Here is a 15,451-nt window from a genome sequence, read left to right on the forward strand (position 1 = left end):
TCCTCAGGTGATTAGTAGGCATTAATTTCGAGATGCATAGTCTATACCAAGAATCCACAAACTGTGGAATGCAGGCCAGATCCTCCCACTGCCTGTGTTTATATAGTTTTATTGGACCACCATTTTGCCTGTTCATTTACTAAGAATCTATAGCTGTTTTCTTGCTGCAGTGATGGAATGGAGAGGTTGCCACAGAGATTGGCTAGCAAAGCTGAAAATGTTTACTCTCTGGCCCTTTACACAGAAGTTTTTTGACCCCTAGTTCATACTGTGCCATACCTCAAAGACAGCATTAAAGATTTGGCACTTATTCTAAGAGCAGAGGAAACCTGTGAAGACTTCCCTTTTGGAAGGCTTGCTCTGGCTGCACAGAGATAAAAGGCACACAGACAGTGGAGGGGTGCTCATTCTCAGCCTGAACTTGGATGACCCTCCACAATTTCCACCTTGCTGTTCTGGGCCTCCATCCTAAAGGAGAGTCCTTGGAGAAAGTTCTTGTGACTACTGAAGATGACCTCTTGGGGCTATCTCAGCCTGCAGGAGCACCCTCAAAGGATGAGGAGGTCTCAGGAACTTTGGCTCATCCTGAACTGAACTATTGGGGTGTTCCTGGATCAGCTCTGATAGCAGTTCCCCAGGTTCCTCCCTCACCTGATGGTGCAGATGGAGAGCATGTACTACATATTCCAGAAGATCTAGCAGAGTCTCCAGGAACATCATAAGCAGTCAAAAAACTTTCTGTGGACCATGGACACCTAGAGCCAACCTCTGGGCTTCCAGCCCTGGAGTACCAGGTGAGCCGGATCTCCTCTGGTGAGACTGCTCACCAGGATTCCTGGGGGCCGGCCAGCCAGCCCTGAGGCTTTTCTGCACCCAGTGGCCAAGACCCTTCAGCACTCCAGTCTTCAGGGGTCACACTTCAAAGATGTCATGGCCACAAGGTTGTCAGACTGGCATAAGCAGCCCTCTGGAGCAGACGCTGCCCCAGTCCACCAGCTGGACATGTAGCCTTCTTGGGACTCTGAGCCCCAGTTTTGGAAGGATATTCTGACTGAGCAACTCTGGCAGATCTTTGCTGGGACCCACAAGAAGGTGGACCAGCTACAGCACAAGACGACAGAACAGGCACCAAGCCCAGAGAGCCAGGACCCAGGACCACATTATTGGGACTGGAGCCCTGTACCAAAGACACTTTGATTCTCAGCCCACTTGTGCCCCCTCCCCTAGAGCTCGAGGGTTCCTAAGAAGGGGGCACAGAGCCAGGTACCAAAGCAGAGAGGATGCTCTCCTGTGTGGCCTAGGAGCCTATCCATTTTTGCAGCCCATATGCTGGGGCCCTGAGGACTTTGGGGACATGTGGAAAAGACCAGATGACTTGCCCTGGCAAACCAAGGAGTTGGCCATCCCACATAGAATGCAGAAGGTGTGGATGCTAAAACACAGGGAGCTGTTGCTGCCATGGCTGTGAGCAGCTTCATGTGACACGTGTTCACCTGTGACCAGGGTGGTGTCAAAGTGTGGAGCCTGGTTGGCCAGGTAGTATAAAACAGGTATCCTGAGAACCACCTGTGTGTACAGACCTAGTGGGCCTATTTGCACACATGCCTGCTGTCCTCAAACAGCATGATTTTGCTGATGGGTGGCCACAACCTGTTTGGCATGGGTGTGTGGGACTTGACAGTGCCCTCCCTTCATGTAAGAGATGAGCTACCCTGTGCAGGTCTTATGTGCCAGGCCCTGGCCTCCCATCCCGAAGACAACTTGGCCTTCATTGGCTTCACTGATGGCACAGTCAGGATCTGGGACCTGCAGGACCGGGGCATTGTCAGGGACCTGCTGGGCCACCTGAATGGAGCCAAAAACATTGCTGTTAAAGACAGGGTGGGGAGCGGGGGATTTGGGTACCTGCCTGTGGTGCTGGGACCCAAGGACCACTGGGGAGCCCCAGGAATACAAATTTGAGTTTCAGATAATGAACCTATCCCCTAGTCCCCAGGAGGAATGGGTGCTGGTAGGCACAGCCAATGGCCAGCAGTGGCTGCAGCCCACCTGAGGGGAGCAGAAGCACATGGTGGGGTGTAAGGATGGAACTATCTTGGGTCTCAAGTTCTCCCCTCTTGACCAGAGCATTGGGATGGATGACTTGGTCAACATCTATAGCATACCTGCAGGACCATGGTATTCTGGGTACCCAAACCTCCTCCATCCTATGCTGTGATGTGTCCCCCAGCAACCGCCTGATCATCACAGGGTCCAGTGTCCATGCCTTGGTGTATCAGATCACCTACTGAGGGGCTTGGCACTGTGGTCCTGACTTGGGATCCATTTTTTGTCTTTTTTAAGGTGGAGGAGGTAGAGGCATAGTGGTGGGATGATGTGGTGGGTGGGCTGGGTTTCTTTCCCATTACACAACTGGGCCAGTGATATTTGTCACATGTAATAAAGTGATTAGAAAAAGTGAAAAACAAAACAAAACAAAAACAAGGCACAGACAGAACTTGCTCCAGAGGAGCTTAGAGTCAAGTGAGAACCCACTTTTGTTTCCCAAATTGGTTGTTGACTCCTTTCATGAGGAAGAGGATTATATTATCACCTAGTTGTTGTCGTTAACTCCTTCAGTGCCTGGCAGAGTGCTGTTTAGCCAGGGATTGGTGCTATTTAATGATTCAGCAAATGGCTTGACCTTATTATGGTTAATGCTTACCACTCTTAGAAACTTCTTTTGTGGATACTTCAGAAGTCAAAATACCATGATGCCTGATCTGCAGCAGTTTCCTTGACAGCTCAGCTCTATTTTTGACATGGAACCTAGGCCAGTACAGTAGATGGGTAACTCTTGGCTACTTTGTGAGTTTTAGGAGAGCAGGGGAGACAAGAATCTGATTCCAGTTTCCAGTATGGATAGGACTGCAGGAAGAAGCCTCTCTGAGCTTCAGATTCTCCCTCCATGATGTGAGGAAGCAGGGACTATTTATATTTGAGGTTTCCCAGAGCTTGAGCATCTTTTTGTCCTTAGAGTTGCACAAGGTCACAAAAAGGGAACACTAGACAAGTCTTTGGCTCATCTGACTTAACCACCTGTACATTTTGTGTACAGAGAGCTCTTCACATATCATACACAAAGCATAGTTGATGAAAATATAGAAAAAAATACAACTCTACAGTCACAAAAGAGGTTTTGAATTATGCATTATTTTAGATTTTAAATACTTCTGCTCCCTTTCATTTGTACAGATAATTGAACATTGTTGGCTTATTCATAATGAAACCAACCTTTTCTACCAATTAGGCATGATTGTGTAGACTCTGACCTTACTGGTTGATTAGCTTGCTTTTCATGTCATGAGCTGGCAGTATTTGAATAAGTTGAGTATTCAGTGAAGAAAAGTTGGATGTTTATAAACTCACCATGACAAATGGACATGCCATCACATCCACAATGCAACCAAAAGAAAGTGTTTTGAGAAAGTGTTGAGTAATGGTTTCTGGAAGAGGTTATAACTTGGTGTATAAAAAGAAGGAAAAGCCTTAAGGATAATAAATTACTTTGAGCACAGGTAGGTTTTTAGCAGTGTTGCCATCTCCTGGGCAATATGCCTGCTACAGAAGTGTTGTTTCAATGCATAAAAAAGCAGTCTGCAAGTCAAGCAGACTGTCTAATAGATAGTACTAAAGTAGGGAGGAATATTATGAAGTCAACTTTATAATATTTTGTGAATATAGTTTCTTGGCATTACCTCCCACTGATTGTCATTGATGGCATTGAATTAAAACATTATTTAATCAAGTCATCCTATATTTGGTGCTGTGGAAAATATAGAAGTAGTGCCAGTTTCATGGACATATGACTTGTGCACCCATGCACAACCTCACAGTTAAAGCACCCAGTGTTTGGTTTAATGCTCTGATATTACCGTCTGGAAATTCTTAGTATATTTTGGACAAAGGATCATGCACTTTTGTTTTCACAGGGCTCTGCCAATTTTGCAGCTTGTTCTGTACAGAAGATGGTGGAGTCTGTTTCTTCCCTCAAGTTGCTTACAATATTGTGTCTTAGAATCATGTTGGGACAGTATTATAGGAAGTTGACTAATTTTTCTGAGCTTTGGTTTCTTCCCTTTGTATATAAAAATATTGCCAAGAATGTGGCCTAAGGAAAGAAATGGAAGACTTAAACTATTAAGGTGATTTTCCCAAAGTAAGCAGTCAAGTCAGGAGATTCAGACTTCCCCTCTTGAGTTTCAGTCCACTGAGAAGGGATTTCATGAGCAAAGCTTCCTGCTGAGTTCAAAATAGGATTCAGCCATGGACTAGTGGCATCATGTCTCCAGTTACTAGGGAACTCAAGAACATCTGGATGTATTGGAAAAGTGCCCCAGGAGAAGGAGATCTGGGCAAGGCTGTGCTGGAAAGATTCATCAAAAATGGGAACCAGGATTTTCCACATAAAGTATCATGTCATCTGCAAAGAGAGTTTGACTTCTTCTTTGCCAATTTGAATACCTTTTATTTCTTTTTGTTGTCTGATTGCTGTTGCTAGGACTTCTAATACTATGTTGAACAATAGTGGCGAGAGTGGGCATATTTGTCATGTTCCTGATCTTAAGGGAAAGGCTCTCAGTTTTTCCCCATTGAAGATGGTATTTGCTGTGGGTTTTTCATAGATGGAGTTTATGAACTTGGGGAATGTTCCCTCTATCCCTATACTCTGAAGAGTTTTAATCAGGAAGGGATGCTGTATTTTGTCAAATGTTTTTTCTGCATCAATTGAGAGGACCTTATGGTTCTTCTCTCTCTTCTTATTAATGTGTTCTATCACATTGATTGATTTGCGAATGTTGAACCACCCTTGCATCCTGGGGATAAATCCCACTTGGTCGTGGTGGATGATCCTTTTATGGGTCCTATTAGCTAGGATTTTGTTGAGAATTTTGGGATCCATATTCATCGGGGATATCAGTCTGAAATTCTCCTTTATGATGGGGTCTTTGCCTGCTTTGGGGATTAAGGTAATGCTGGTCTCATAGAATGAGTCTGGAAGCTTTCCTTCTGTTTCTATTTTTTGAAACAGCTTCAGGAGAATAGGTATTATTTCTTCTTTGAATGTTTGGTATAATTCTCCAGGGAATCCATCAAGCCCTGGACTCTTGTTTTTTGGGAGGTTTTTGATCACTGCTTCATTCTTGTTACTGGTTATTGGCCTATTCAGGTTGTCAGTTTCTTCCTGTTTCAGTCTTGGCAGTTTATAGGTTTCCCGGAAGGCATCCATTTCATCTAGGTTGCTCAATTTATTGGCATATAGTTGTTGATAATAATTTCTAATAATTGTTTCTATTTCCTTGGTGTTAGTCATGATCTCTCCCCTTTCATTCATAATTTTATTAATTTGGGTCCTTTCTCTTTTCTTTTGGATAAGTCTGACCAGTGTTTTATTGATCTTATTAATTCTTTCAAAGAACAAGCTTCTAGTTTTGTTGATCTGATCTACTGTGTTTCTGGTTTCTAATTCATTGATCTCTGCTCTAATCTTAATTTATCAAGATAAAAATCTTCTGTACAACAAAGGAAACAGTCAACAAAACAAAGAGGCAACCCACAAAATGGGAGAAGATATTTGCAAATGACACTACAGATAAAGGGCTGGTATCCAAGATCTATAAAGAACTTCTCAAACTCTATACCTAAAAAATTAATAATCAAATAAAAAAATGGGTAGAAGACATGAACAGACACTTCTCCAAAGAAGACATACAAATGGCTAACAGACACATGAAAAAATGTTCATCATCATTAGCCATCAGAGAAATTCAGATCAAAACCATGTTGAGATACCACCTTACACCAGTAAGAATGGCAAAAATTGACAAGGCAAGAAACAACAAATGCTGGAGAGGTTGTGGAGCAAGGGGAACCCTCTTACACTGTTGGTGGGAATGCAAGTTGGTACAGCCACTTTGGAAAACAGTGTGGAGGTGCCTCAAAAAATTAAAAATATAGCTACCGTATGACCCAGCAATTGCACTACTGGGTATTTACCCCAAAGACACAGATGTAGTGAAAAGAAGGGCCATATGCATCCCAATATTCACAGCAGCAATGTCCGCAATAGCCAAACTGTGGAAAGAGCTGAGATGCCCTTCAGCAGACAAATGGATAAAGAAGATGTGGTCCATATATACAATGGAATATTACTCAGCCATCAGAAAGGATGAATACCTAACTTTTACATCAACATGGATGGGACTGGAGGAGATTATGCTAAGTGAAATAAGTCAAGCAGAGAAAGTCAATTATCATATGTTTTCACTTATTTGTGGAACATAAGGAATAGCATGGAGGACATTAGGAGAAGGAAGGGAAAAATGAAAGGGGGAAATAGGAGGGAGAGATGAACCACGAGAGACTATGGACTCTGAGAAACAAACTGAGGGTTTTAGAGGGGAGTGGGGTGGGAGGATGGGTTAGCTGGGTGATGGATATTAAGGCGGGCACGTACTGCATGGAGCACTGGGTGTTATACAAAAACAATGAATCATGGATCACTACATCGAAAACTAATGATGTATGGTGACTAACATAACATAATAAAATAAAATTAAAAAAAATATTCTTTTTGCTTTTGTCAAGGCATGTTCATTGAAAAAATAATTCAAATAATATAGGAAAGTCCAATCATTCTTTCAAAATCACCTAAAATCCCACCATCTAGACATAATCAGTAACAATTTGCTGAACATCCTTCTAGACATTTCTTATGCATCTGTGTATACATACATTTAAAAATTTTTTTTTTTTTTTTTTTTTTTTTTTTTTAAAGATTTTATTTATTTGTTTGACAGAGAGAGATAGTGAGAGATAGTGAGAGCAGGAACACAAGCAGGGGGAGTGGGAGAGGGAGAAGCAGGCTTCCCGCTGAGCAAGGAGCCCGATGCGGGGCTCGATCCCAGGACCCTGGGATCATGACCTGAGCCGAAGGCAGACGCTTAACGACTGAGCCACCCAGGCGCCCCTACATTTAAAAATTTTACATAGAATTACTATATATACAACACATATTAAAAAAAAATGGGAACCAGGATGAATAGGCAAAGTAAAGGTCAGGTTCACATTACCATATTAAAAACTCCTGGGACCATATACATTTTGGAATTCAGAATTTTTCTTCTTTTGAAAGGTAACATGATGCATATTTCATTGATTATGTAAAATCTCCCCAGCATGTCTGGGCAGAGCTTTATAATCAAGTGTGTTAATTTTCCTGCAGTGAAATGTAGAATTGTTCACACCAAGTAAGAAAATTTATAGACTATGAATAGTTTTATGTCAGTTCACATCAGGTTTTGCTGCCAAATGTAATCAGGTCAGGTTTTACCACAAATGGATTTACAAACTCTTGGTTTTTAGAGAATTTGGATTTTAGAATTGTGGATAAGGAATCATAGACCTTCATCAAACAAGATTTAGGGAAATGGGTCCTTAGAATTTAGGAGAGAAGAGATAGGTCCAGCATTTCTCAAGTGAAGCCAGGCTAGGTCTAGTGTCCTGCTCCAATGGCTTGTCAGGAAGTCCCAGATTTCATTCCCATGACAGCCAGAACACAAACATTATGCTGAAGTAAATGAAGACCTGAATGGGCATCAGTTCTCAGCTTTTCTCCTCTTTTTCCTGTTGCTCCTGCTTGGCAGCTGCTGGAATACATGATCTCTCTGGTCATATTTTTGCAGTGGAAAATAGCATTTTCAGAACTGGCTGTCCCTAGGATTCGTCTGTCATATTTCCTCCGTGTTTCTTCAATGGCAATTGGCACAAGTGGCTCACTCTTCACTGCTGAGATGGGTTTAAAAATCCTTGGCCAAATAGCCAGCCTCTTCATTAGCACCCTTCTGGTCCCCAGACCAAATAAACCCAATGAAATGGACTGATATTCATGTGGCATTTTCCCCAGGAAAATAGAAATAAGCCCTGTCCAGGTTTAGTATTAGTTTGTTCATTTATTTTCTGCTTTGCTTGGACCATAAAATCAACCCGATAGAAGCTGTAAAAGATGAAGCAAAGCTAATCCTATCCTTTTTTGTTCTGTAGGCAAATGGTTTTCAAAGTATAACCCCTGTACCAGCAGAAACAGCACCACCTGGCAAGCTGTTAAGAATGTAAATTCTCAGGCCCCATCCCAGACCTACTGAATCAAACTCTGGGGATGGGGCCTGACAGTCTATAATTCTGATGTTAGCTGAAATTTGAAAACCCTGTATTAGATAAATGCCTTTCTCTTTCACGTGTACAGAACTCCAATTTTGTTTAAGAGATATTACTAGTTAAAAATTCTCTCCACCCCACATCCCCTAGAGCTGAGATTGCTATGGGATTCGCTTCTTATCTGTGAGCTATAACTTGGTGGTTGCAACATTTACACAGGGTTGGATAATTAAAACAACTCACAAGTGTGTGTGTGTGTGTGTGTATGCGTGTGTATATAATACATAAATATAGATCCTGTATGTAAATACAGATCATATATATATAGATTCTTGTTACATAGATATTGCCTATCTATATATCTATTCTACATATCAAATAGAGATTATATATTTAAAGATACATCTCTCTCTATATAGATAGATATAGATATATCTTTAATGAAGACTTAAGATACAATATAGAAAGAGAAAGGAAGCATAAGTAAACATCAGGAGGGTATGAGATATTTAGGCACAGCTTCTCAGAGGAGGTACCTCTTCACCAGATCATAAACTACCCAGATACTTGTGAGATAGCTTGTTCTTAGGGAAGCTGAGGCACAAGTTTACCAAGGAGTTTTTTTTTTATACAATACTGGTCAAGCAACAAAAACTAGGCTATAAAACCAGGTAAACCAGCTGCAGCCCATCAACCTACACATTTTCAATAAACAGTGTAGAGAAGCTCGTATAGCATGCCTCCTGGGGAGTTTTGGACTTTAAGCATAATACTGTAAGCCACTAGCTAATGCGTTTTATCCCTTTCTTGCCCAAAGGTCAACACCACAGTTCCTGGCATGATTATGGCCATCTGTGAGATAGGAATAGAATTATCACAGACCAACTACAAATTAATTCTCTCCCTACATGGTGGACTTTCTGGAAATAGTAGTATTTTCCTGTTATAAGGAGATGAAGTCAGATGGCATACCTCATGTTCCCTTCTCCTTTTTTCTTCCTGGAATGCAAACACAATGTCTGGGATAGAGAGCCATTCTGAGACTGAAGATGGAGTCCACACTAAGGAAGGCTGAAGAGAAAGATTCAGTGAGTCCGGATCCTGATGACATCTCTGAGACTCTTTCTAGACTTCTTATTAGATGAGAAAGATGGACCCTTGTTTATTTTAGCCACTGTATCTTGAGGTGTTGTTACTGTGGATAGAAGCCATCCTTAAGGAAACAGAGGTATAAGAGGCAACATGTACCATTGGTTTTTCTTGCTGTATGAACATGGCCACTCTTGTTCTCCCACCAACCCTATGATGTCAGAGTGTATATTTATATATATATAAGCCCATGTCAAGAACTTGCTTACCAGGTACTTGGCACATAGTTAGTACCAATAAAGATTAATAGTGCTTATTATCACCCCCAATGCTCTTGTTTACCACTGTGTGATGCTAGGAAAGTAACTCCTTATGTCTCAGTTTTCTCATCTGTATAATTGGATAGGCTATATATATATATACCTCCAGAGAACTACTGTGATGACCACTGTCTTTCCTTCTTCCCTTTCTTTCCTCCCTATACTTGTGAACAAAACAGGTAGGGGCTTGGAGCCTAATATATATATCTATATATATTTATATATTTACATGAAAATATGGGTTCCAAGAGATAAGTTACCCAAAGCCTTGTAGTTAGAAATTCAAAGCCAGAATTAACTCTCTTAGGGCACACTTCTATACTGGGTAAAGCAGTGACAAATATAAGTTTTGAGGGACCTGAAAGTCATGAAATTTCAAGGGCCCTCTTGGGGAGCTGTTAGGTAAAATGAAGGACACTTATCTTTACAGAAAGTCAGCTTTTGGTTTCAACCTCTATTGTTAAGAACAATCATTTTCTAACATCATGTATAATCCTATATGAAAACTTGATATACCAATGACCAAAATTTCAGACATTTCTTGGAGATCTTAAACCTATTTTTATTTTTCATGGCCACTCCTGGCTTTAATGCAAGCAAGCAGATGGTTTCTATATCACCATTTCTTTATACATTGGCTAAATTCCCTTAGTTTTGTGGATATTAGCAGGGGTTGGACTTTAGGTGGTGATAAGTGGAAGTGTTACTCAGATGATGTACTTTTGCAGTATGACGGAGACTAGGAATGCTTTCTTTCAAGTCACCCTGCCTAGATAAACTTTAGCTCAATGATTTCCCAGCTCTATGAACTTATACCTCAGTCTTCTTATTTGAGAAAAATTGTGTAAAAATTCATGAAAATAAGCCCATGTCAAGAACTTGCTTACCAGGTACTTGGCACATAGTACCAATAAAAATTAATAGTGCTTATTATCACCTCCGATGCTCTTGTTTACCACTGTGTGATGTTAGGAAAGTAACTCCTTAGGTCTCAGTTTTCTCATCTGTATAATTGGATAGGTTAAATTGATCTCGTGGTATCTGGCTTAGAAATGGAAAATTCTATATTCTGCACATGCTTACATTGCATGTAATCCTGAGGTCACATACTATATATGTTTTGTTAATATTTATTTACTTAATCTATAGCATAATGCCTGGCACGCAGCATCCATTCAGTAAATATTTGTTGAATGAATGTTTGCAAATATTTAGCTTCTTAAGAATGTGTCCAAAAAAACTGCACAACCAAAGTTGTAAGCACACATTTCTCTGATGAATATGGCCCTGGTAAAAGAGACTACTTAGTTCTGTTATGCTGGAGATTGGAAAGATGGCATGGTTTCACTTGTGTTTACTGGCAGCATGATCTAAACCCTACAAATTTTCATCAGGAATCCAAGTTCAAAGTCTTGGGGACTGTGGGGAAAAACAGTATAAATAGCTAGTATGCTTCCTTGTTACCTTTTTATATGATAACACATAGCCTCATGAATTTGTGACAATGTCAAACCTATTTTCATTTACTCATGGTCACTATTGGCTTTAATTCCAATTTCAAGTTTTTCTTACAATTTGGATGCAAATATGGGATTTTGCCAACCTCTGTCACCCTACAAATGGTCAAGATTAATCCAGCTGATCTAGTTTGGTAAGCTGACACTCTCTTCTTCCTTCCATGTTGTGGATGATGTGGCATTTACTAAAAATGGTGACTTTTAAGAGAAAAGAGACCTATTCTCTGGCTGAGGGTGGCAAGTAGTAAAGTTACCTTTAAAACCTTACAGCAGGTCCTCAAGTCCCCTTGCCATATCTGGAATATTCCATCAGTCTGTGTATAGAGCAGTTTTGAAGCAGAAAGCAAAGACAAATAAATGGTTTGTCCCCAGATGACATCGATGATCACTAGACCACAGTGAGTATGAAAGAGTGTCTAAATCGCCAGTCATATAATCTGTGGAAGGCTTTTTATCTCTGAGAAGCAGATAGTAAAAACTCATCAATAAAATTCTACAGTCAATTTTATTTTCCCTCTGGGAAAAATAATTGACATCATCATCATAAGCCCCAGAGAAGCCTCATTGTATCAAGGACAAACAGCCAGATATTGTGAAGCAGGTCACAAAAGTAACACCATCCACCTACAGAGATCAAGCAGGATGCAAATCTCCCATTTCATCTCTGGAAAGAAGAGCATGAAAGTAATGAGGTGGAAACAGACCCATATGACATCTTCCTCCCCCACTCACCACCACCTGCCCTTGTCTGGATCTCCACCAGAAACAATTTCCCATTTGTCTTCATGATTATTTAATTAACATTTCAAACATGAATTTGATCATGTACCCTCCTGCTTAAAACCTTCAATAATTTCTTACTCCCTTAACATACCTAGCATAAAATATAAACTTCTTCCCTTGGCCTTCATGGATGGATAAGCTGTAGAGTCTCATTCTTAAGAAGATACATATTTGCAAGCATTCACTCATTCAACAAATATTTGTTGAGTGGCTGCTGTGTGCCAGGCATTATGTTATGGACTGGGTGAATAAATATGAACAGCACCATGTTGATGGCTAAAGAGTCAAAAATTAATCTTTCTTTTCCTGCCAAATTGAGAGCTAGACATTGAGAAGTCAGAAAGTGCTTTGGGTGTGTGGTTATAGTGTGACTCTTCACTATGAATCCCAGATTACCATAAAATTTTCCACCTGAAGACAATGCTGCATCAACACAGCTCACCTCTTCTTCCCCCCTGGGAGGCTGCTGCTGTATAAGGTACAGTTTGGAGGAGTAGACTGAACTTATCATCCTAAGAGAAAGGGGGTCAGTCCAGATAAAGCTCTGTTCTTCATCTCAAATTTCTCATGGGGAGGAGTGAGTGGGATGGTGTGTGTGAGAGCCTGGAGGTCCACATGGAAGGATATCAGCAATGGGAGATCTGTCTTCCTCAACAGTATAGGGTCATAAAAACAAACAGGTGAGCTCAATATTTGAACAAAACCAGCATGGTTCAAAATGGCCTTGTTTGTTTCAACAAAGGCACATTTTAAGTCATGTGATCTTTACCTCACTGAAATCCTTCTTATGGGAGTAAATGTTCATACTATCACTTGGAAACAGTCCATTTTCTTTGAGCTGATGTATTTTGCTTCTTCCCCTCCAATAATAGAAAATAATGCTTTGGCTATTTGGTTGAACTACATGAATTTGATATGATTCAACCATTTCTGACACACTCAAAAATGGAAATTTCATACAATTTAATAAACATACTCATGTTGTAAGAAAAGGAATGAGAATACTGATCAATTAATAAATGCTAATAGAGTATAGATATTAATAATAGATTATAAGCTATGGAAAATCCATGGAATGAAATCAAACCTGAGGGATCTTGTTTGAGTCTTTTAAATGCTCTGCTTGATTAGGGATTTTTTTTGTTGTTGCAAGTGACAGGGGGCAGTAGGGGAAAAAAGGGAGTGTATCACGAGGACATGGAGCTTTCAAGGAGACTAGGGTCTGTGGGGACAGGAAACAGGTTATATTTATCTGTAGTTGTCCATTAGTATTAGGCTCCAAGCCTCTACTTGTTTTGTTCACAAGTATAGGGAGGAAAGAAAGGGAAGAAGGAAAGAATTAAAGACAGTGGTCATCACAGTAGTTCTCTGGAGGTCCCTAAGACCCTTTCAGGGAGTCTGAGAGGTCAAAACTATTTTCGCAGTAATACCTCAGTATTACCATATGTATACCATATGTTTTTTCCACTGACATTCGCATTACTATTGCAAAAATAATGCTGCTTTAGTACAAATCAAGGCAGTGGGATCAAATCATAAGAGAAATCATATTCTTCTAACCATGCATTTACAATATTTAAAAAAATGCTAATTTCATTTAGGACTGTCCTTTATAAGGAAATAAAACCATTTTTATTATTCTGTGTAAAGAAATAGGAAATACACAGGAAATAGTTGCATTGCAAACTAGGTATAGTATAATGGTTATCTCAAGGAAACATACTTTGGCAGTTGTTTGAGCTATGAGCAGAATTATCTGCTTTTTTCACTGAACACCATTTTTACTTGAAAGACCAACTGACAAACTGTTGGTATTTGGTCTTGGGCATTTGGCAGACATTTTCTCTAAAATGAATGAAGTGAGCTTGTCATTTCAAGAAAAACAACTGACAGTATTAGTTGCCAGTGGCAAATCTGAGGGTCCATTCAACCATTTTTAGAATTTTGGAAAATTTATATTTGCCAACCTGAGCTTGAATGCTTAATGCCTTTTTTGTTTTTTTATTTTCATAGAAATGTGTTATGAATATAATGAGTTTATTGTTATTTAAAATAAATTAAATATCCTTTATGTTTTTCAGATTTAATTTCAAATATGGTCAATGTTAAAAGATACAGCTCTCAAAAACAAATGCTTTGTGGGGTCGTCAATAGATTTTAAGTACCTAAAGTATTGAGACTGAAAGAGGTTGAAAATTGTTTGTGAGGGCTAGTATTTTTCCTTTAAATAATTTGTTTTCCTTTAAATAAACTCTAAGACTCATGCTTTTTGCTCATCAACTTTCCCCCATTATTTCCAAACTTCTTTCTCAGTGATCTGTTGCTCTCTCTTTCTGTGTGTGTGTGTGTGTGTGTGTGTGTGTGTGTGTGTGTCTGTTTCTTTCCATTATGAACAGTTAGGTCTGGAAAATATCTTTTCATGGTTAGATTAATGGCAATGCTTCTCAGGAAAAACCAGTGTCCCTTGTCCTAGGAGATTTTCTATATTCCCTGTCTTATAGCTCCTAAAATAAGTTCCTTCTCTTTTGCTGGTTTAATCTTATGTTTTCAGTGATTCAGCATGTAAGACTGTGAAATGGAAAAATGGTATTATAAACTTATATGCGACGAAGAAGCCAGAAAGAATAAATAAGGAAAAAAAAAAGCACTGTCAGTGAAAATAGAAACCACATACACAGAATAACAAATGCAAATGCTAGAGATCATTCTATTTTTGTAAAGTCTTGGATGTGTCCATTTTCCCCAAAATATCTGTTCTGTGTTCTGCTTGTTACTGATGTTGCCATGATTACTGCTGACAAGTGTGGCAGTACACAGACTTAATGACAGGATGATTACTTGTGTGGAAGAGACACCTAAGCCCACACCCTGAGGAAATTCACATGCACGGGCCCGCACACTGAGATACTCAGCAAATCACTACTGATGACTATTAAATTATACTTTCTAAATGATATTATTAATAATGCTGTCAAATCAGCCAAATTGTAGAATATGTGATACAGAGAGGGCTCTGGGGACTGTTGTTTTCATAGAAAGTGGGGCTCAGATCACATAGAAACTTAGAAAATATTCCACTTGAAGGAGATTATCATTATAGTTTTCTCATGGGTAGCATTCTCCTGTCAGTTTTTAGCCACCGATTCCCTCTGTTATTTGGGTAATTCCCTCTTATGTAAAGTGGAAAATACCACTAAAATCTTAACCTGAAACCTTAATGTATAGAACAGAGAGAACAGTTGCCTGGCTTAAAGAAAAGATGAGGAAACTTAAAAATCTCCCTTTTGGCTCCCCACTGAGCTTCTCTGCTCAGTTTGTGAGATTCTGCAGTTGTGAGAGTCCCAGTGAGATTCTGGGACTCTGGGGCACACAATTTGAGACCCATTACACTAAGGACTCTATAGCTTCATGTGCATGTGGAAGGCTTGTCAGAATCCGAGTAATTTATTTTAATTAGAGACCCAGCTGGCATCAAGTTCAGAATTAAGTGTTTCCCCGGGGTGCAATTGGCAAAGATGATGGAGAAAGTGGCAGCTCCCTATCGCA

General features: G+C 39.9%; 1 pseudogene; it reads left to right on the top strand.

The window, feature by feature from the left end:
- The first annotated feature begins 425 nt into the window (after positions 1 to 425).
- Positions 426 to 2,291, top strand: LOC123862980 (transducin-like enhancer protein 6; annotated as a pseudogene).
- Positions 2,292 to 15,451: the final 13,160 nt, after the last annotated feature.

Source organism: Mirounga angustirostris, unplaced genomic scaffold (genome assembly GCF_029215605.1).
Source record: "Mirounga angustirostris isolate CCGP_5_RB_7025 unplaced genomic scaffold, mMirAng1.0.hap1 SCAF_1, whole genome shotgun sequence".
NCBI classification, from domain to species: domain Eukaryota; kingdom Metazoa; phylum Chordata; class Mammalia; order Carnivora; family Phocidae; genus Mirounga; species Mirounga angustirostris.